The sequence below is a fragment of the Rhinoderma darwinii genome, chromosome 11 (genome assembly GCF_050947455.1).
Source record: "Rhinoderma darwinii isolate aRhiDar2 chromosome 11, aRhiDar2.hap1, whole genome shotgun sequence".
NCBI lineage: Eukaryota > Metazoa > Chordata > Amphibia > Anura > Rhinodermatidae > Rhinoderma > Rhinoderma darwinii.
In genome coordinates, this window is record NC_134697.1 from 87,354,505 (window position 1) to 87,375,904 (window position 21,400).

General features: G+C 42.5%; 1 protein-coding gene and 1 pseudogene across 2 annotated transcripts in view; one reads left to right on the forward strand and one right to left on the reverse strand.

Annotated features, from left to right (window-relative positions):
• The window catches only part of LOC142663716 (uncharacterized), a 121,080-nt gene that overhangs the window by 86,704 nt on the left and 12,976 nt on the right, over positions 1 to 21,400 (forward strand). The gene's annotated exons all lie outside the window — the stretch shown is intronic.
• The window catches only part of LOC142663806 (uncharacterized), a 75,572-nt pseudogene continuing 56,429 nt past the window's right edge, over positions 2,258 to 21,400 (reverse strand).

Sequence of the window (21,400 nt, forward strand, 5' to 3'; positions counted from 1 at the left end):
GGACTCAGGATCCAGGCATAGGAGAGATCATACTGGGGGGTTGGGAGACGGTACGGAAGAGTGTGATAAATGAGAGCTGGAGGGAAACCTATTTTAAGTTGATGCATGCAGCTATATATGGCTTTAATATTCTGCCTTCACAATCTTTCCCTGACCGCATTACAAGTTGTCCCAAGTGCAATACACCACTGACGAATTTGTGGCATGGAGTGTGGGGGTGTGTACATACGAAACGATTTTGGGGGATGGTACAGAAATATATTGAGGACCATTGGAAAACGAATCTCCCAATGACGCCGCAAGCGCTACTATTCCATCAGGCACGGCCGCCGGAGGAAGAGGGTGCTCGAGGAGTGAGATCACCTCCCGTGCTGGTGCACACGATTCTACTGGTAGCCTTGAGATGCCTCCTGAGTAAATGGCTAGAGGCAGACATGCCGGGATTAGAAATGATTGTGTCGCGGCTGAAACAGTTATTGGTTCTTGAGAGGGTGGAGGTGGAAAGGCGGAAGGAAACGGGAACCAAGAAGCAATTTGATAAGTGGCAAACATTAATAGAATCGCAATGTACAGCAGCCGAAATAGCGGAAATTGTTAGGCCCTTCCAGTACACAAAGTGGTATTGTACACAGCTCTTGGCAGGCACTTTAGGGGGGTTGCAACTCTGAATCAGCTGGGGGAAAAAGGATGAGTAGAAACTTATTAATGACCTAGGTCGTGTCGGGGTTGGGGGAAGTCATGCTTTCGGTCCATCTGAAGATAGACAATTATGCCATGTTCATATGTTTATATGTTTATGTGTTATGTTGAATTTAATTCAAAGTTAATTCCATGACAGTAGAGTGCTGCGCACTCATGATGTAACTTTTACGTGAAATGTTTGTAAGAAAATGTGAAAACGGATAATAAAAAGGATATTTAAAAAAAATAAAATTGATGGCTTATTCTCAGGAATAGCTGATGGGTTGGGGTCCGACTCTAGGGACCCCGGCTGATCAGCTATATTGAAGGGGGTGCAGTGCTTGTCCGAGAGCTGCTTCCCCTTCATTTCTTCTTGCTCACTGTGAATCATCGACACGGATGTAGCAGCGATTCTCAGGTATTGCAGCCTTCTCCCATTGAAGTGAATAGGAGAAAAGGCTGCAATACGGTGAATCGCTGCTACATCCGTGTCGATAATTCAGTGAGCAAGAAGAAATGAAGGGAAGCAGCATTCATATAAGCACTGCACCCCCTTCAAAACAGCTGATCGGCAAGGGTCCCGGGAGTCGGACCCTGACCCATCAGCTATCGATGGCCTACCCGGTGACTGGATAACTCCTTTAAGCCCTTCCACAGGCAGGGCTTAACAGAGGCAGAGTGAAGGCAGACCTGGGGGCCTTCATTAGGCACTGGGCTGCCATGACAACCGCATTGCGGGGTGGCCGATGAGCTATCATAGGGGGCCGCCCACTCTTTCTAATGCCTCAGATGCTGCGTTCGCTATTGACCGCAGCATTTGAGGGGCTAAACAGCCGGGAACAGCGTGATCGCTGTTCCTGGGCGTTAATCCCTGGTGTCAGCTGTAAAACACATGTGCGAACCCGCTCCATACATCACCCCCTGCACCACGACATGCTATTACGTCGAGGTGCGCAAATGGGTTTTAGACTATGCTCTATGCATAGCACTTCCACGGACGGCTGGAGCGATTGGCGTACTGTGTTGTCTGGTAACCTAGGAATATGACGTTGACGTGACCGGCGTTGCCCAGTAATTCCGAGGTCAGGCCTGCCCCCAGTTAATTTATCAGACCACATGCAAAGCCTCAGTGATGATAGGGCTGTACGCACGTCACAGCCCGTGGCCATTAGGAGTTGGACGACAGGCTATATAGTTATGATTAAAAAAATACATATATCCATCAAGTTCAATCAAGGGATGGGAGAAATTCTAGAACTTTGTTTTACCCCTACTGATCCAGAGGAGTGTTTAAATAAATAAATAATAAAAAATACCCTTAAGGCATTAACCAATCTGCCCTAAAAATTAAGAATTCCCTCCTGATCCCAAGTGCTAATCCGACTGGATCAACATTCAAACAATAATTATACACATTGACATGAAAGGAATGAAGTAGACAGTAAAGAAGGCTTGTCACCTCTGCAGGTTGAACCTTTTTTTTTCCAGACGGAGGGAGCGCCCCCTTATTTTTTGAGGGGGTTTTACATGGAACAGGTTTTCTTATTCAAAGTTTTATTAAGTTTCAGTACACAGAGTTACAAGACATAGTGGAGGGAAGGCCTCCACACAGTAAATTAACAAACAAACAAGGTCAAAGACCAAAACAAAAACCCACTAAAACAAAATAAGAAATGTGCATCACATCCCCATTCAAGAACATTATTCAGTATACGTCAGTAGCATGAATGAGTTCATGAGCAAAGCAGCAGAGCATACATTGAGGCCACTTAATTGAAGCGGAGAAGGAGAGGCACATTACCCTAGACAGGGGAAAAGAACGAATAGAAAAGGCCCCAAGAGAGGGAGGGAAGGGGGAGGGCATGAGGATCCTGGACTCCTGTTCCGGGGTATTATGGAACAGGTTTTCACCATATTTTTTGTATGTGCCATTCATATATTTATATAAGTTAATCATGTCCCCCCTTACTCGTCACTTTTCAAGGCTAAATAAGTGTAATTCTTTTAATCTTTCCTCATAACTTAGATTCTCCGCGCCCCTTATTAGCTTCGTTGCTCTTCTTTGTATTTTTCCTCTTTGATATGAACTGGAGCCCAGAACTGAACTGCATGAGGTCTGGATGAGCCCTCACTAATGCTTTGTAAAGTGGCAATATTATATCTCTGTCCCGTGAGTCCATGCCTCTTTTAATACACGACAATATCTTACTGGCCTTCGAAGCAGCTGATTGACATTGCATGCGGTTATTTAGTTTATGATTTACAAGTTCACCCAGATCCTTCTCAACAAGTGACTCCCCCAGTGTAGCGCCCCCTAGGACATATGATGCATGCAGGTTGTTCGTACCCAGATGCATAACTTTACATTTATCTACATTAAACGTTGTTTGCCAAGTGGACGCCCAAACACTCAGTGTGTCCAAATCGGCTTGTAATTTTTGAACATCTTCCAGAGACTGAACAATAACACGTAGCTTGGTGTCAACTGCATTTTCTATATCTTCCTAGCACTGAACCCTGGGGTACACCACCTATAACCGATGACCATTCCGAGTAGGAAGCATTGATCACAACTCTCTGGATACAGTCCTTGAGCCAATTGTCACTCCAATTACAAACGATATATTTTGTACCGCCTATAGATGATACCTATGAGAAAAGAAATTGATCAATTAAATAGAGGAAGTGTTCCTAGTTTGTTTAGGGAGATATAGCACCACCAGATTAACCCCTTAACGACCGTCAATACGCCTTTTCACGGCGCTCTGACATAAGCCCGGCACGGGTGGCCTGTGCCGGCTAAAGCGAGTGTCGGGCAGTCTAAAGACAGCCGGACACCTTCACTAACGGGTGGGATCGATTTGAACATCGATCTCACCTGTTTAACCCCTTAGATGCGCTCAATAGCGAGCGTCACATCCAAGTGGTTTTGGAGGGAGGGAGCGCCCTCTCTCACCCCATCGGCACCCTGCGATTGCAATCTCAGGGTGCCAATGGTTTCTATGGCAGCCGGGGGCCTAACAAAGGCCCCCAGATCTGCCTGTAGTGGATGCCTGCTAAGCCATGCCTGAGGCATAACCTAGCAGGTGCCTGTCAGTTTTACACTGACCGGGAATAATACGCTGCAATAGAGAAGTATTTCAGTATATTATAAAAGTGATCAGAAGATCGCATAATGAAGTCCCGCACGGTGAATGCCGTAAAAAAATTAAATAAAAAACAAATGCCAAAATTGCTGTTTTATGTTTATCCTGCCTTCAAAAAAATTTGATAAAAAGTGATCAAAAAGTCGCATGTACTTCAAAATGGTACCAATAAAAACTAGAGGTCGTCCCGCAAAAAACAAATCCTCATACAGCTGCATCGGCGTAAAAAAATAAAATAATTATGGCTCTTAAAACATGGCAACACAAAAACAAATAATTTTGAAAAAAAAGTGTCTTTACTGTGAAAAAGTAATAAAACATATAAAATCTATATAAATTTGGTATCGCCACAATCGTAATGACCCACTGAATAAAGTTATTATGATATTTATACCACACAGTAAACGGCGTAAATGTAAGACGCAAAAAAGAGTGGCAGAATTGATGAGTTTTTTTCCATTACCCCCCCATAAAAGTTAATCGATAAATTATATGTACCCCAAAATGGTGCTATCAAAAAATACAACTTGTCCCTCAAAAAAAAGACCTTATACAGCTATGTCGACACAAAAATAAAAAGCTATAGCACTTGGAATGCGACGATGGAAAAACGCAAAAAATTGCTTGGTCATTAAGTTTTAAAATAGGCCGGCCATTAAGGGGTTAAAAGCTATAGAACATTGCTATTCTAATGCGGGTTGTGGGGGAGTGTTTAGCATATAAAATAATTTAGTTAATACTAGAAGGGTAAATCCTGGAGAAGGCTTATGGAGAATAATACGCAAGACATCTTCAAATATATAAAAATGGGTAAGCGTCATTAGAAAAATAATATTAAATTGGACTCTAAAGATGACAATGTTTATCGATTTCGCCTTAAATAAAAGAATATAAAAAACAAAAACACAAATTTTCCCCCCAACTGAACATCGAAGCTTATTTATTTTTTATATTTAGCAATACAGACTTTTATTCATTTTGCATATAACTATCTATACTATAGGAGCCACATAATCTGAAATTCAATGGGGATGGGATGAGAAGTAAAGAGGAGCATCTACTGCCGAGAAGTGGGTTCTTTTTACATCAATGTTTGAGTGATTAAGTGGTTTGACAAAGTCATCGGCAGTCAAAATAATTTCCAAGGGTGTAAATAAATTTGTAGCTGGCCATACACATACGATAGCTGTCGACCAAAACGTCATTCAGCCGGCACCTTCCCTGACTTCCACGAACAGGCATATTACGAAGGGAGGGGGAAAAAAAAAAAACATATGCAAGGCTATTCTGGGGAAATAGAGGTTTTTACCCCGGCAATATCCTCACCACAAAAATCTCATGTCTATGGACAGCTATTGCCCCAGGCTGGAACAAAATTTTTCATGACAATTTTTAAACTAGTCTGCCTACCAATAGTATAAAAAGTCCTACATTTACACAAAATTAACAAAAAATTAAAATAAATACAATTTTAGGTGGTAGCTGCAGAAGCATCTGTAACAGTGGATCTTCATACCTGGAGTAAGATATCTCATATAGTCTGAACATTAAATTGGCTTCTCCCTTGTGTGATCATTTTGATGTTTAACAAGGGCTGGCTTCCTGCTAAAACATTTCCCGCATTCTGAACACGGAAATAGCTCCTCTAGCGTGTGAATTTTTTGATGCTGAACAAAAATTGATCTCTGATTAAAACGTCTGCCACAGTCTGAGCATGAAAATCGCTTCTCGCCTGTGTGAATTCTTTGATGGTCAATAACAGCTGACTTCTGGTTAAAACATTTACCACATATAGTACATGAAAACGGCTTCTCCCCAGTGTGAATTCTCTGATGTTTAACAAGATCTGATTTTTGGGTAAAACATTTTCCACATTCTGAACATGAAAATGGTCTTTCTCCCGTGTGAATTTTTAGATGTTGGGTAAGATGCGATTTCCTGGAGAAACATTTCCCACATTCAGGACACGAATATGGTTTCTCCCCTATGTGAATTTTCTGATGGTCAACAAGATCTGATTTCTGGGTAAAACATTGTTCGCAGTCTGAACATGAAAATGGCTTCTCTCTTGTGTGAGTTTTTAGATGTTGAGCGAGCTGCGATTTACTGGTGAAACATTTACCACATTCTGAACATGAAAAGGGCTTTTCTCTTGTATGAATTTTTTGATGTTTAATAAGATCCGATTTCTGGAAAAAATATTTTCCACATGCTGAACAAGAAAATCGCCCTTCATCTCTTTGAAATTGCTTGCTCATATTCCCTCTGTTACCTGTACTTGGCTTCAAAGTCTGTGATAGATCAGGATACAGGTACTCAAGAATAAAAGGATCAGATGAGCTCCAAACTTGTGGTAATACATTTACTACAGGCTGAACATTTAATGGCTTCTCTCCTATGTGACATTTCTGATGTTCAAAAAAGGCTGATTTCTTGCTAAAACCGTTCCCACATTCGGAACATAAAAAAGGCTTCTCTCCCGTATGAATTTTGTGATGTTTACAAAGGTTATATTTGGATGTAAAACTTTTCTCACACTCAGAACAAGAAAATGGCTTCTCCCCTGTGTGAATTCTCTGATGTTTTTCGAGCTCTGATCTCTTAGCAAAATATTTCTCACATTCTAAACATGAAAATGGTTTCTCGCCTGTATGAGTTCTTAGATGTCCAATAACAGCTGAAGTCTGGCTAAAACATTTCCCACATTCCGAACATGAATATGGCTTCTCCCCTGTGTGAATTCTCTGATGTTTAACAAGATCGGACTTCTGGCTAAAACATTTTCCACATTCGGAACATGAAAATGGTTTCTCCCCAGTGTGAATTCTTAGATGTTGAAAAAGATGCGGTTTCCTGGTGAAACTTTTCCCACATTCTGGACATGGAAACGGTCGCACTCCTGTGTGTGTTTTTTGATGTTTCGCAAGCACTGATCTCTGGGGAAAAGGTTTTCCACATTCTAAACACGGAAATAGTGTCTTCTCTATTTTAATTTGACAGTTCATACCTCCTCTGTAATTTGTACTTTGATTACTAATCTGTGACGTATCAGAAAATAAGACCTCATTCTTAAAAGAATCAGATGATGAATCTCTCCTGTAAAGGATTGAGGGTATGGCTGAGATAATGGCATGCTCTTCATATGTATCTTGTGTGTGATCACCATCTTCTACTTTATAATCGGACAATAAAAGAGGATATCCCTCCGAGTCCCTGGTACAGTTATCTGCCAGAAATGAAAAAAAGGGGTTATATTTTTGTATTTTTTTACCCTTCTAAAAAAAAAAATATTTATACAAGACACAGTAAAGTATATTTTTTATAACACAGCTACATCAACCTCATATAATAAGCAGGACATGTATCAAACTACAAATATTACGAACTCATTAATATTAGCACAGGTAAGCTGGACCAAAAGAGGCGGAGTTCCTGTGCTTGAATCCATGAAATAAAATAAACGGAGAATGTAAAATGTGGATCTGAATATGCTCACCTATTTCAGTTGCAGGTAATAGCAAAAATGTGAGTGGCTTTGAAGTAGATGTGCAAGAACTGACAAAAAACTCGGGACCTTTGAGACAGGTCTGGGTCTACAAGGTATACATGACTGCAATAATCAAGGCGGAAGAGTAGATGTAGATTAAGATCAGAATGATCAAACTTGACGTGTGACAACTAAAACTTTATTTTCCCTCTCGCACTACAGCTTCTAAACCATTGGCTGCAGTCGGTCACATGACATAACACGAAGTAGCTTATCTTCGACTTCTAACATTAGGTTCTCACGTGCCGACTGGCACCGGCACATGGTATCAACGTGTTTCACGTGTACTAGATTTGCGGGCAAAAATCCTTTTCCAAAATTCTGGTAATTCTTAATAAAGCGTGAGTGGATTGGTGGCACACTAATTGCCTTCGTGGCACACTACCAGTGCAAAGAGGGCACATAGTATTAAACCCAAAATCTTAACGGTTTACAGACATTCAGTACACAGGAAGTTTCACTTGTTTTAGTACAAGCCCTCAGAAGCTATTTACGATTCCGTTTGATCATCTTCTACATCTTTGGATTTGATGTATTAGAAATACCACTCTCTTCTCCATTGATCTGTCAGATAATTATACTGACCTGTGTAATCATAAAGTATTCGTATGTATCATATAGTTATGAGTCCGGCGTATTCATTAGGCAAGTGCTCCCCACGCCCATCTCTGCAATGACTAAATAGGGTGAATTCTTTTAGTGCTCCTATTAGCCAAACGGCTCACTGACCCGCGCTGTTGAATGCTGGTTGATGCTGACTGCCCACCAATGAGAGAAGAGGTTCGGGTGGAGTTGTGGGGGAGTATTCATTAAATACTGTTTTGTGGTTCTCTTACGGGGCACTATTACTACGTGGGGGCACTATTAATGTGTAGAGGACACGAAGAAGACACTTTTACTAAGTAGGGGGCACTATTAGTGTCTATGGGCAGTAAAATGGCATTATTAAATGTAGGAGTAGAAAGAGGAAACTATTACTGTGTAGGGGCAGTAAGAGAGCATTATTACTGTAAAGGGGCATTATTACTGTGTGGGGGCACTACCACTGTGTAGGAAAAGTAACGGAGCATTATTACTGTGAAGGGGGACTACAGGGGGGTATTTCTGTGTGGGTGTACAAATAGCAGCATTATTGCGGTGTTGATGCCACTATTACTGTGTAGGGCACAGAGACGGGCACATTACTGTGTGGGGAAACTACTCTAATTGGGGCACTATTATTTTTTGGGTAACCATAGTTATTACACCATTATTTCTGAAGTACAGAATTTAGGGGCACTTTACTACACAGCAGGTACAGTAATAAGGGCACCTGGGACAGCAGCACGCACAGTAATGGGGGAAGCAGCATGATGGTACTCTGTTAAAGGGGAGGCAGGATGGGAAGTTTGTATAGAGGGCAAGGAATAGGCAGGACGAGTGAGGAGCCAAAGATGTCTGGGCACCAAAGTCTTTAGAGACCAGTCATGTCTGGGAGAAGTAGTCATAGCGGTTTGGGTCGGATGGAGAAGAAAAGGGAAAAGTGAACAACTTCAATCTGAGAAGATGCTACCAGTGGGTCACTGGAAATAAAATGTACTGTATTCACTTATATATTCTGCAGAGCACCTGAGTAGAACCCCTATGTGGCTACTGTATGGTATTATTCAGTCACTATTCGGTGGCAATACGTGGTTATGATGTGAAAGAATTATTCAGTAACAGCATGGTGGTATTATTCAGTCACTAAGCAATGGCAATATGTGGTCAAGATCCGGCAATATTATTTAGCCCTTGTATAGTGGTATTACATAGTAACTGTATTATTTAGAGGTATACTATTGTGCATTATTGAAATGACACAATATCACTTGTATGTGTATATTGAACTGTACGGTACATATCTTAGCCCCTTAACTTACCATTATATAAATGTATGCCATAGATCGCCCTACCTTCAGGCTCCATGATGTACATTTACATCAGAATGATCTAATGGACACAGGAGCTTTGATAGACAGTGGAGCTCCTGCTATAGGAGATAAAAGTTCCTTTTTGTTCATTCGTTTATGGTTGGAGTGAAGAATTAGGCCTCATTCACATGTGTATATAATATTTGACTCTCCTCTGCCTTCAGTGGTTACTACTCACCTGTAGGAATGTCCTCCTCACACCGCTGATCACCCCTCATGTAGGTCTCTTCATTTTCCATTATGGCTGTAGCATTAATATTGTTCAGATCTTGAGCCTGATTCAAAAAATGTTCAATAATTATTTTACAAAGTCACCAGACAGTTGGAGAAGTCTCGTGGAATGTGTTAGATAACCGGAAAAGATCATTAAAGTGTGACTAAACTTTAAAAAAAAAAACTCTTGACATGTCAGAAGTTTTGACTCGTGGTGGTCCAAGCACTGCGACTCCAACAGATCGCTAAAACGAAGCATCAGAAGCGCTCTGGCGAGTTCTGAGCCGGTTCGTTTCTGAACGGCTTGCCTCGGAGCGGTGTACAACCTCAATAGCAAGTCTACGAGTCCGTACACCGCTCACTTGGCTTTCCGAGGAAAGACGATCAGAAAAGAAGCGACATAGCGCTTACCGAGCGTTTCTGCCGCTTCGTTTTAGCGATCAGTGGGAGTCTCAATGCTCGGACTACTTCTGACATGCCATCTTGTGACAATCAGAATAAATGAACGTAGACTGAACATAAGGGGCCTCATAAACTAGCTGTATTGCCCATAGCAACCAATCACAGTGCCGATTTCATTTTCCAACAGCAGATTAAGAAATGAAAGTGGAGCTCTGGTTGGTTGCTATGGGCAACAAAGACCGTTTTTCTGTTAGACAGTTTTGATAAATGAGGCCCCAGGTCTACAGATCACAGAGTATTTAGTAAAAAGCATCATATATACTGTCCGTACCTGATAATCCATTGAGGCATTGTGAGTTTTTTCCTCACAACCCTGTGGTAGAAGAGGAGTTGGATATCTCGATGGAATAATTCTCTTACTGAATAGATCTGCAGAGAAAACACAGTACGGGAGATTTACGGTGCATGAATTTATATTTTGCGAATATGGCGGAAATTGCACCACATTTATCAAAGTAGTGCAAGTGGGATAATATATTTGGTGCAACTATCTAAGCGTGTTAACACTTTTTTCTTCCCTCTGCCACCTAAGGCCAGGTTTACACGTAGCATAACCACTGCAGATTTTACCGTAACGGATTTAGTTGCGGAAAACCCGCAGCATAATACGGTAGCAGATTGGACGAGATTTGAAAAAATCTCATCCATAAGCTGCGCAAATGATAAGCGGAAAAAATGCTCAGAAATTGACCTGTGGTGCGGTTTCATAATCCGCAGCATGTCATTTGTATTTGCGGAATCGCTGCTTTTTTGTTGTGGGTTTTCCCCATTGAATTCAATGGGGAGGTAAAACCCGCGACAAATAGCAGATGTTGTGATTTGTGCGGCGGAAAACATCAGATTCCAACGCAAAAAAAATAAATATCTTATACTTACGTCGAATTTTCTGCTGCTTCGTCCAGGCAAACTCATGTAATTGCTGCAGCCAATCACAGGCTGCAGCGGTCACATGGGATAAAAAGTCACCCCAGGGCTGAAGAATGTCAGGATATCAGAGGGGCGCGTTGCCATGGTAAGTTTAGCCAGTTTTTTTTCATTGCAGGATTTCCGCTGCGGACATTCAGAGTAAAAAAAACCTGCAGTACGACGGGCAATATTTTTTACAGTTGAAAGGGTCAATGGGGGTGACATTTTCTCCCTCATTGGCAAACCTGGTCATGGCCTGGTGGGAGGAATACACTATTTTTACTACAGATATCCCTTATGGCGGCTCTTTGCACTGGTATGACAGATACATCGATGACCTCCTAATGATATGGGGGGACGATGTGTCTGCCATACCGGACTCCATCAATTATTTTAATGATAACAACTGCAATTTTAGATTCACACATCAAATTGACACGAATATCATTTGTTTTTTAAGACTTCGAGCTGTCAGCTGTGCCGGGGTAGACTGTTCAGTCCAAAACATATCGCAATCCTAGGGGTAACACCATTCTCCATGCAAATAGTAGTCATCCCAGACATACCATCTCTTCCATACCCGTGGGAGAGATGGTTAGAGCTAGGAGAAACCGCAGTCAAACTCAAAGTTTTAATATGGAACAAGCTTTAATCTGTAAAAGGTTATATAATAGGGGTTATCAAAAGTGGACTTCAGACAGAGCAAAAACGATAGTAAGATCCCAATCCAGAGACCAATTACTGTTCAAAAATAACAATGGAAAATCTCCTAAGAATTGTAGCCCAGAAAAACCCACATTAATACTGCAGTACAGTAACCTGTTTGTAGAGATCAAAAACATTGTGTACAAATATTTACCAATCCTACATGAGGATGAAAAATTGGAAGAAATATTAAAGTGTAGCTAAACGTTCAGCAAACTTCTGACATGTCAGAAGTTTGGATTGGTGGGGGTCCGAGAACTGAGACCCCCACCAATCGCTAGAACGAAGAAGCTAAAGCCTTCGTGTGAGCGTTCAGCTGCTTCGTGTCTGTTCAGCTTTTTCCGGAAAGCCGATGTATCGGAGTACGGGCTCATAGACTTTCTATTGAGTCCGTACACCGATACATTGATTTCCGAAAAAAGCCGAACAGAAACAAAGCAGCTGAGCGCTCACACAAACTCTTCAGCTGCTTCGTTCTAGTGATTGGTGGGGGTCTCAGTGCTCGGACCCCCACCAATGCAAACTTATGACATGTCACTATGGCATGTCAGAAGTTTGCCAAATGTTTAGCTACACTTTAAGGGCTTATTCAGACGAACGTAAAATACGCGCGTGCAACGCGCGTGATTTTCACGTGCGTTGCCCGTAGCTATATTAGACAATGGGGCCGTGCAGACATGGCAGCGTTTTTTGCGCAGCGTTGCTCCGTTGCAAAAAACTCACGCCATGTCCGTTGATTCACCGTTTTCAACGCATCACGCACCCATTGAAGTCAATGGGTGCGTGAAAACCACGCATGTCGCTCGGAAGCACTTCCGTGCGAACTGCGTGTTTGCGCAACAGCTGTCAAAAGGATGAATGTAAACAGAAAAGCACCACGTGCTTTTCTGTTTCCAAGCATCCAAACGGAGTGTCTTTGCGATTAGCGAACCCCGACAACCGAAGCTAACTTCACCGGGTTCGGCCAAACTTGTTTTGGCCGAACCCGGCAAAAAAATTTCCGGTCCGCGACGTCGGGAGATATTCACTGTGCATGGTGCTGAAAGAGTTAAACTGTTTCAGCACCATGGACAGTGACTTGCGATCCCAAAATACATGAACCTGTAAAAAAAAAACGAAGTTCTAACTTACCGATTACTCCTGTCTCCTTCCTGCAGTCCGACCTCCCGGGATGACACTTCAGTTCAAGTGACAGCTCCAGCCAATCACAGGCTGCAGCGGTCACTTGGACTGCCGCGTCATCCAGGGAGGTGGGGCCCGATGTCAAGAGAGGCGCGTCACCAAGGACGCGTCACCAAGGCAACGGCCGGGAAGTTCTCGGTAAGTAGGAACTTTATCTTTTTTTTTACAGGTTTTTCGCAGTTGTGTTCGGCATTCACTGTCGAGGGTGCTGAAAGATTTAGCTCTTTCAGCACCTTGGACAGTGACGGGCGTTGACAAGCCTCATCTCTATGATGCCGGCTGCGCGAAAATCACGCAGCCGCGCATCAGACACGGATGACACACGCAGCTGTCAAATGGTGTTTGCGCGCGCAAAACGCTGCGTTGTTTTTCGCGCGCAAAAACGCAACTCTCGTGTGAATCCGGCTTAAGGGATGGATGCCACATATTGTCACGCAGATCACCTACATTAGGCAATATACTTTCTCCATCTCTCTTTACATCATTCAAAACCAACACCACCACCACCTGGTTACACCACAGATGCGGTTCACACCCATGCAAAATATGTTCATTTGCCGAGCCCACTAAAATTCTTTACGATTCAGGGGGGGGGGGGGTTATAAACTTTCCTATCAAAACATCCATTAATTGTAATAGTGAATATGTCACATATGTCATCGAGTGTACAGATGCAAACTAATGTATGTTGGTTGCACAACAAGAAAATTTAAAATCAGAGTTTTGGAGCACTTGGGATATATCCGGAATCCTAATATTCCTGGCATCTCCAATGCTGTCAGGCATTTTATTACGTGCCACAACCGGGCAGTTAATTAATTCAAAACATATGCCATTGAGAAAACAAAAAGGTTCTACACGAGGTGGCAATATGAAACAGACCCTATTGGATAGGGAGGCTTTCTGGATATACAGCCTCAAGACCAGGTTCCCAGGCGGTCTCAGTTTGTAAAGAGAACTCATGTTCCACTACGGACTATATAGTCAATATCCTTTTCTAAACTCAAATTCAATTTAAATTACAATTTTGAGTTTGGTTACTATAGGAATGATAATACATTGTTCGTCATATCCCACGTATCTAATAGTGTCTGTTTCATATTTTGAATTGGGCTCCATCAAAATATAGCAACCCTCTGTTCCATTATTATAGCTAATAAATTTAAAACATCTACTTGGGATTTTTTCAGAGCCATCGCATACCTAGCTGTGTTAATTGGTTGCTGCCGAATAATGCATATATTATAGATAGCTGCCTAGTAAAATCATGTAAAATTCGGCACATATCTTGGTCTAACATGGTTGAACATTTGGTTTTAAACTGTTTGTATGGAAAGACAATATTGTTGCTTTCCATCAAGAATTTTATAATTATTTTACAACAGTTTTTCCTTTACTTTTCTATTTTTTCTTAATTTCATGTTGCACAGTCTATTATTTGTCTCCCGATTAGTTTACATCCAGTCTCTGAAATTCATTATCTATATAAAATATTAGTAATTGCATGTGCACTTGAATATAACATTGTAGTCCCTCTCTTGATGAGCGCATATTTGCCGATACAGAGTACAATACATAATGAAATAGTTACGTTAAATGTTTGCTATACAATATTTTGTTGCACCATGTGTTCTTTACTTCAGCTTTGAACGGATATAAACGCTGGGAGCTGACATTGACTTTCACACATGCCATGATTAAGGACACAGGACGTGTCTGAAACGCGTAGGTGAACGAACGATCAATGCGATTCACCCCGTTCTTGCACTTTGTCAATTTTAAATTTGTAATTTAAATAAAATTGGAACCTCGATTCCTTTTACATACCTTCAGCGCTGGATCAAAGTCCATCTTGCTTCTTTTAAAAAAACGGCACCACAATTTGGTGCGGTTTTTCGACCAGAATTCCCTGCGGCCACCAGGGAGGATATGCTGTGTACCTTTACAAAATGTATCCGCCCTGTGTGAACATACCCTAAAGGCTCATTCGGACGAGCGTGTATCACGTCTGTGTGACGGCCGTTAAAACGACGGCTGTCACACGAACTCATGTATTTCAATGGAGCCGTTCACACGACCGTTGTTTCAACGGAGCGTGTGAAGGGTCCGTTAAAAAATAGGACATGTCCTATTTTTTTGGGCTTCACACATCCCTCCATATACTCTAGTATATAGAGGATGCGTGATAATGGGTGCACCTCGGACGTGAAAAACTGTCGTTTTTTTCACGTCCGAAGTTGGCCACGTTCGTGTGAATGTAGCCTAAGGGCTAAGGTACATTTACACAACATGGCACACTTTTGCATTATATTTAGAACATTTTAGGACTCCATATGAACACTTCATAAAACTGTTCAGGTCACACATAATAAATTTGAGGCATGCCATGAACTCCATTTTCTGGTGCGATCTCATGGATTTTAATTAGTAAATTTCCCCAGTGACTAAATAGATTATTTTAATATAAGGTTCAGATAATGACATTTGTATTTAGTTATGTAGAATACCTGGTGATTTAATGGTCCGATGATTTTCCATCATGACGTCCTTGTACAGATCCTTGTGTCCTTCTATATACTCCCACTCCTCCATGGAGAAATAGACGGTGACATCCTGACATCTTATAGGAACCTGATAGAGACAATGATAAATGTAAGGTTGTACACTTGGGAAGGGAGAATACACGGCACTGTTACATATTAAATGGGAAAACTGACATGGAAAAGGAATCAGGAATTTTAGCTGACAGTAAACTTAACTGTAGCAACCAGTGTCAGGTAGCTGCTGCCAAGGCAAATGAGATCATGGGGTGCATCAAAAGGATACACATGACGAGAACATAGTTCTACCACTTTATAAATCACTAGTAATACCGATCATGGAATATTGTGTTCAGTTTTCTCTCTCATGATCTATTTATACTCAGGACTGTAACTATAACAAGGGAGCATCCACGATGTCTAGAGGAAAAAAGGTTTCTACACTGATATAGAAAGGATTCTTTACTGTAAGAGAAGTGAGACAACGGAACTTGTTATGGTGAATTTACTGAAAGAGTGTAATGACGGGGTGGGGAGACAGACAGGTGAGCCCTAATCTACCCGCCACTCAGTCCCTGCCTACTTGCAACGGCCCGTCCTAGGCGACGGCGTACAACTGGGCGACGGTCCCTACTCTCACTATGTGCACGACAGACAGACAGACAGACAGACAAGGGTACAAAGAAGCTAAGGGAAAGGGGGCAGATGCCCACGGCAAAACCGTGAGCTACAAGAGTAGTGAACGAGCTGAGTCAAACCAGGAGTGTACGAGGTACCAAACGCAGAGCAAGAGAGTAGTCAGTAAAGCCAGGGTCAATATGAAGCAGAAGACAAATAGTACAAGCAGCAGCAGCAGAGCCAGGAAACAAGCAGAATCAAAGGCAAAGGAGAAGCAGGAAATGAAGGTATAAATAGACAGAGGGCGGGAGCTAGCTCCGTCTGGCCAGGCTGTGATAGGCTATCCCACTCCTCAGCCTCCCAGGCTGAGTGGTAGAAGAAGGAGTCACTCTATCAGACTCAGGAGCAGGTGCAGACTGAGTAACCACGGGCGTCGACACAGAAGCTGTGTCTGGTAGATCCTTTACAAAGAGTTCATGCGAGACCTGGAAGCCTTTCTTGGGTGTAATAATATTACTGGATTACTATAGATAGTTTGTTGATACAGGGATTTATTCTGAGAAAAATTGTCTTTTGCATCATGGGAGTTTTACCTTTCTCTGGATCAATATGGCAGAATAATATTCTGAACTGGATGGTCATGGCATTATTCGGCCTTAAAAAATATGATACTATCCTCATACAGACACCTTGATAGCGTTACTATATAATCTCCCAGAATTCCTCACCTCTCCAGTCAGCAGTTCAGTGATTTTGTTGGTAAGTTCTAGAATCTTCTGCTCGTTGTTTCTCGTGTGTAACAGAGAGTGAGTTTGGAGCATGGTGACGGGGCTCTGGGTCCTTCGTAATTCTCCTGACACAGGATCATCTCTGGTGGGTTTTACGTACTTACCAGATGTGTTCTTCACTACTATGTAAGCCTATGTATGGAGAGACACACATAAATATTACTATATATATATATATATATGCCGAAGTCCTCTCCAGTAATGTCCATGTTTCCCGTCATGAGACATAATTCCCGGAATCCTCACCTCGCCGGTCAGCAGGTAGATGATGTCAAGGGTGAGATTTAATAGACTCTCGGCCATCTTGTACCTGTCATTCATCCTTGGTGGATCACTCAGAATAATGACAATTATATATAGAGAATATATCAATGGGGGAGGTTCCTATAGTGCACAAACCTGAAGGGAAAAAGAGGAGAGTCTCAAATTCTATGAGACAGAGAACATCTTTTGTGAGACAAAGAAATTCACTGGGAATACAAATAAAACACTTTGATACTTTAATATTGTCGCGTGGACGTTGCAATATTTCCATTAATATGGATTGGAACAAGAACTGTAAAAATGAGAACATTAAAAGGAACACTCCAGTCAAAAATAAAATAAATCAGCCAGCTTGTTGGATTCCTTACTTTTACGTTGTAAAGTCTTTGTGATTTCTGTTCATTTCTGTTATTACTACATATTTTCTACATTGCAGCATAAAGTGATGGCTATCTTCATGATATTGTGTCAGCGATATGTTAATTACCTCTCCTTACATAGATATCAGTGGGCGGTGCACACAACTAAGCCCCTCCCAGGCTCGGAAATGATAAAACTGGCCATTAGAAATGATGCATCATGGAGCCTGACTGACTGTACCATGTAGAAATACCTCATGTTTTCTAACGGTATTGCACATGAACGTGTTTTTGCGGCCGCAATTCACCCGCAAATCTGTGGGGTGAATTACAGTTCCATCCATTTCTATGGGCCCATGCACACGACCGTGGTTTCCACAGTCCATGCATTGCCCAGGAGCCTGAACCGCAAAAAGATAGGACATGACTTATTACGGGCGTGTTTTGCGGTCCATGCTCATAGACATGAATGCACGGGGCCATGTGCACAGTACGCGATTTGCGGCAGGCCCGCGGGTGACACTCCACAGCCGTCCGAGCCGAAAATCGTGTGCATGAGGCCTCTGGCTATGTGCACATCACGCTATGTGAACACGGTCAGCCTATATGTAGAACTTATCCTTAGACCCCCATTCATCCGACAGAGGCCAAAAGAGTGGGCTACTATAAAGTGGGCCACCACAACAAAAACTAATACTTATAGTCCTCATGCACACGTGTTTTTTGCGTCCGTAATTCATCCGCAAAAATGCAGATGAATTGTCGACCCATTCATTTCTATGGACCCATGCACAGGACTGTGGTGTGCATTGGCCGGGAGCCCGGACCGCAAAAAAATAGGACAAGTCACTATACGGTCCTGATTTGCGGTCCGGGCTAATTAAAATCAATGTATGTACGGTCTGTAAATTGCGGACGGCCCTTGGATGACACTCCGTTGCCATGATCATGGGCCGTGCACACGGCTATGGTTGTGTGCATGAGGCGATACTGTGCTGTACATTTTTTGATTTTCTTAACATTGTGGCCATTGGCCGATGTATGCCACTGTATGGCTGTATCATCGGAGAATACTCCCGACAAATACCTTTGATGAATATCCATAGTGTGATATGTACAGAGCCTTAACATTATCTAAGCCCCATCTTCACTGGTGTTCTATTAGTATGCTGCAGGGGGTAGTCATCATTGTAAAATGATGTAATTCTATTGGGGTATATTTCCTACATGGACTCCAGAGTGGCCCATGACATCACCACTCTAGACTCCAGCTGCGGCCTAGTAGGGGGATGTCTGTAACGGCACCATTCACGTAAACGTGTCAATTGGTAAAGACTTACATAAGTTGTTACATATGTAATTAAAAATATTATAATATATTCTCTATAGGTGCTAAAAAGATACAAAGAATATTTACTAGAGTAGTAGAGAAAAACAAAATCAGCAGAACGGGTTTTCTAAAGGCGGGAATTTATTAAGACTGGCGTTTTATAAGTCAGTCATAGTAGGAAACAAGCTGGAGTAAGATGTGACTGATTTATTAAGAGGCGCACGCAGCATGGCTGAGATTCCACAGCAGTAATGAGCAGTGTAGCTGAGAATCCAGCCACTGGGGTGAAATATAAGTCTTACCAGAAGCTACAGCAGGTTTGTGTGTGTCTTTCTCACTCTGCTCCTCCTTCCCCCTCCCCTCTTTATAGACTTCTATTGGCAGCATGTCTGTAATGACAGGGGTGGGGAGACAGACAAGTGAGCCCTAATCTACCCACCACTCAGTCCCTGCCTACTTGCAACGACCCGATCTAGGCGACGGGGTACAACTGGGCGACGGTCCCTACGCTAAATAAGTGCACGACAGACAAACAGACAAGGGTACACAGAGCTAGGGGGAGAAAGGGGCAGTTGCCCACAGAAACACCGTGAGCAACAAGAGAAGTGAACAAGCCGAGTCAAACCAGGAGAGTACGAGGTGCCAAACGCAGAGCAGAAGAGTAGTAAACAAGCCGAGTCAAAACCAGGAGTGTACGAGGTACCAAACGCAGAGCAGGAGAGTAGTCAGCAAGCCGGGGTCAATATGAAGCAAGGACAATGGTACAAGAAGCTGCAGCAAGGCCAGGAAACCAAACGAGAAGAATCACAAGCAAAGGAGGAACAGGAAAGGCAGGTATAAATAGACAGAGGGCGGGAGCTAGCTCCGTCTGGCCAGGCTGTGATAGGTTCTCCCACTACTAAGCCTGCCACCCTGAGTGGTGGAAGATGGAGTCAGTCTCACAGACATAGAAGCAGGTGTAGACTGATTATCTATGGGCGTTAACCCCGAAGCTGTGCCTGGCAGATCCTTTACAATGTCTGTGTGTCTTTCTCTCCCTGCTCCCCCCTCTCCTCTACATAGACTTGTATAGGCAGCGTGTGTCTCTCTCTCTCTCTCTCTCTCTGCACGCTCTTCCTGCTTCCCTCCCCTCTCCATAGACTTTTACTGACAGGCAGTAAAGAGACACACCCGCACTGCCTGCAGTCCATCTCTTATGCTCTGTGACTAGCGATGGATTTTGCTTGACAACAGGGGGGTGGATATCAGATTACAGGAAGCGAGACACCTAGTGGCAGTAACTTCACACAGAATTTGCATGGATAAACAACTACATTTTAACAGTAAGTAAATTACAAAATTGCTATATATCAGGTATACTATTAGATCAGCATAAGTTGTTTAAAAGTTTACTTTCCAAGTTAAAAGTTATGTCCTTTAGGTGTTACAATGGACAGTCTGTACATCCACTCCGCTTCTCTCTGGAGGACTCTCTTCTCGCGATTGCCACTCCTGCCTGAAGGTTTTATCATATCAGTACCCATAAATATAATTATGTTTTCACTCGCACTGGGAAGTTTTCAAAAACTGTTCCGTTTCTTTTAGGCAAAATTGATGATACAGGAATAATTAGATTAAAATATTGGAGGAAAACCACGTGGTCTAGTATAAGAATTCTACAGTGAAGGAAATAAGTATTTGATCCCTTGCTGATTTTGTAAGTTTGCCCACTGTCAAAGACATGAACAGTCTAGAATTTTTAGGCTAGGTTAATTTTACCAGTGAGAGATAGATTATATAAAAAAATAAATTAAAAAAAAATCACATTGTCAAACTTATATATATTTATTTGCATTGTGCACAGAGAAATAAGTATTTGATCCCTTTGGCAAACAAGACTTAATACTTGGTGGCAAAACCCTTGTTGGCAAGCACAGCAGTCAGACGTTTTTTGTAGTTGATGATGAGGTTTGCACACATGTTAGATGGAATTTTGGCCCACTCCTCTTTGCAGATCATCTGTAAATCATTAAGATTTCGAGGCTGTCGCTTGGCAACTCGGATCTTCAGCTCCCTCCATAAGTTTTCGATGGGATTAAGGTCTGGAGACTGGCTAGGCCACTCCATGACCTTAATGTGCTTCTTTTTGAGCCACTCCTTTGTTGCCTTGGCTGTATGTTTCGGGTCATTGTCGTGCTGGAAGACCCAGCCACGAGCCATTTTTAATGTCCTGGTGGAGGGAAGGAGCTTGTCACTCAGGATTTGACGGTACATGGCTCCATCCATTCTCCCATTGATGCGGTGAAGTAGTCCTGTGCCCTTAGCAAAGAAACACCCCCAAAACATAATGTTTCCACCTCCATGCTTGACAGTGGGGACGGTGTTCTTTGGATCATAGGCAGCATTTTTCTTCCTCCAAAAACGGTGAGTTGAGTTAATGCCGAAGAGCTCAATTTTAGTCTCATCTGACCACAGCACCTTCTCCCAATCACTCTCAGAATCATCCAGATGTTCATTTGCAAACTTCAGACGGGGACCTTGCAGGGGGACCTTGCGGGCACTGCAGGATTTTAATCCATTACGGCGTAATGTGTTACCAATGGTTTTCTTGGTGACTGTGGTCCCAGCTGCCTTGAGATCATTAATAAGTTCCCCCCGTGTAGTTTTCGGCTGAGCTCTCACCTTCCTCAGGATCAAGGATACCCCACGAGGTGAGATTTTGCATGGA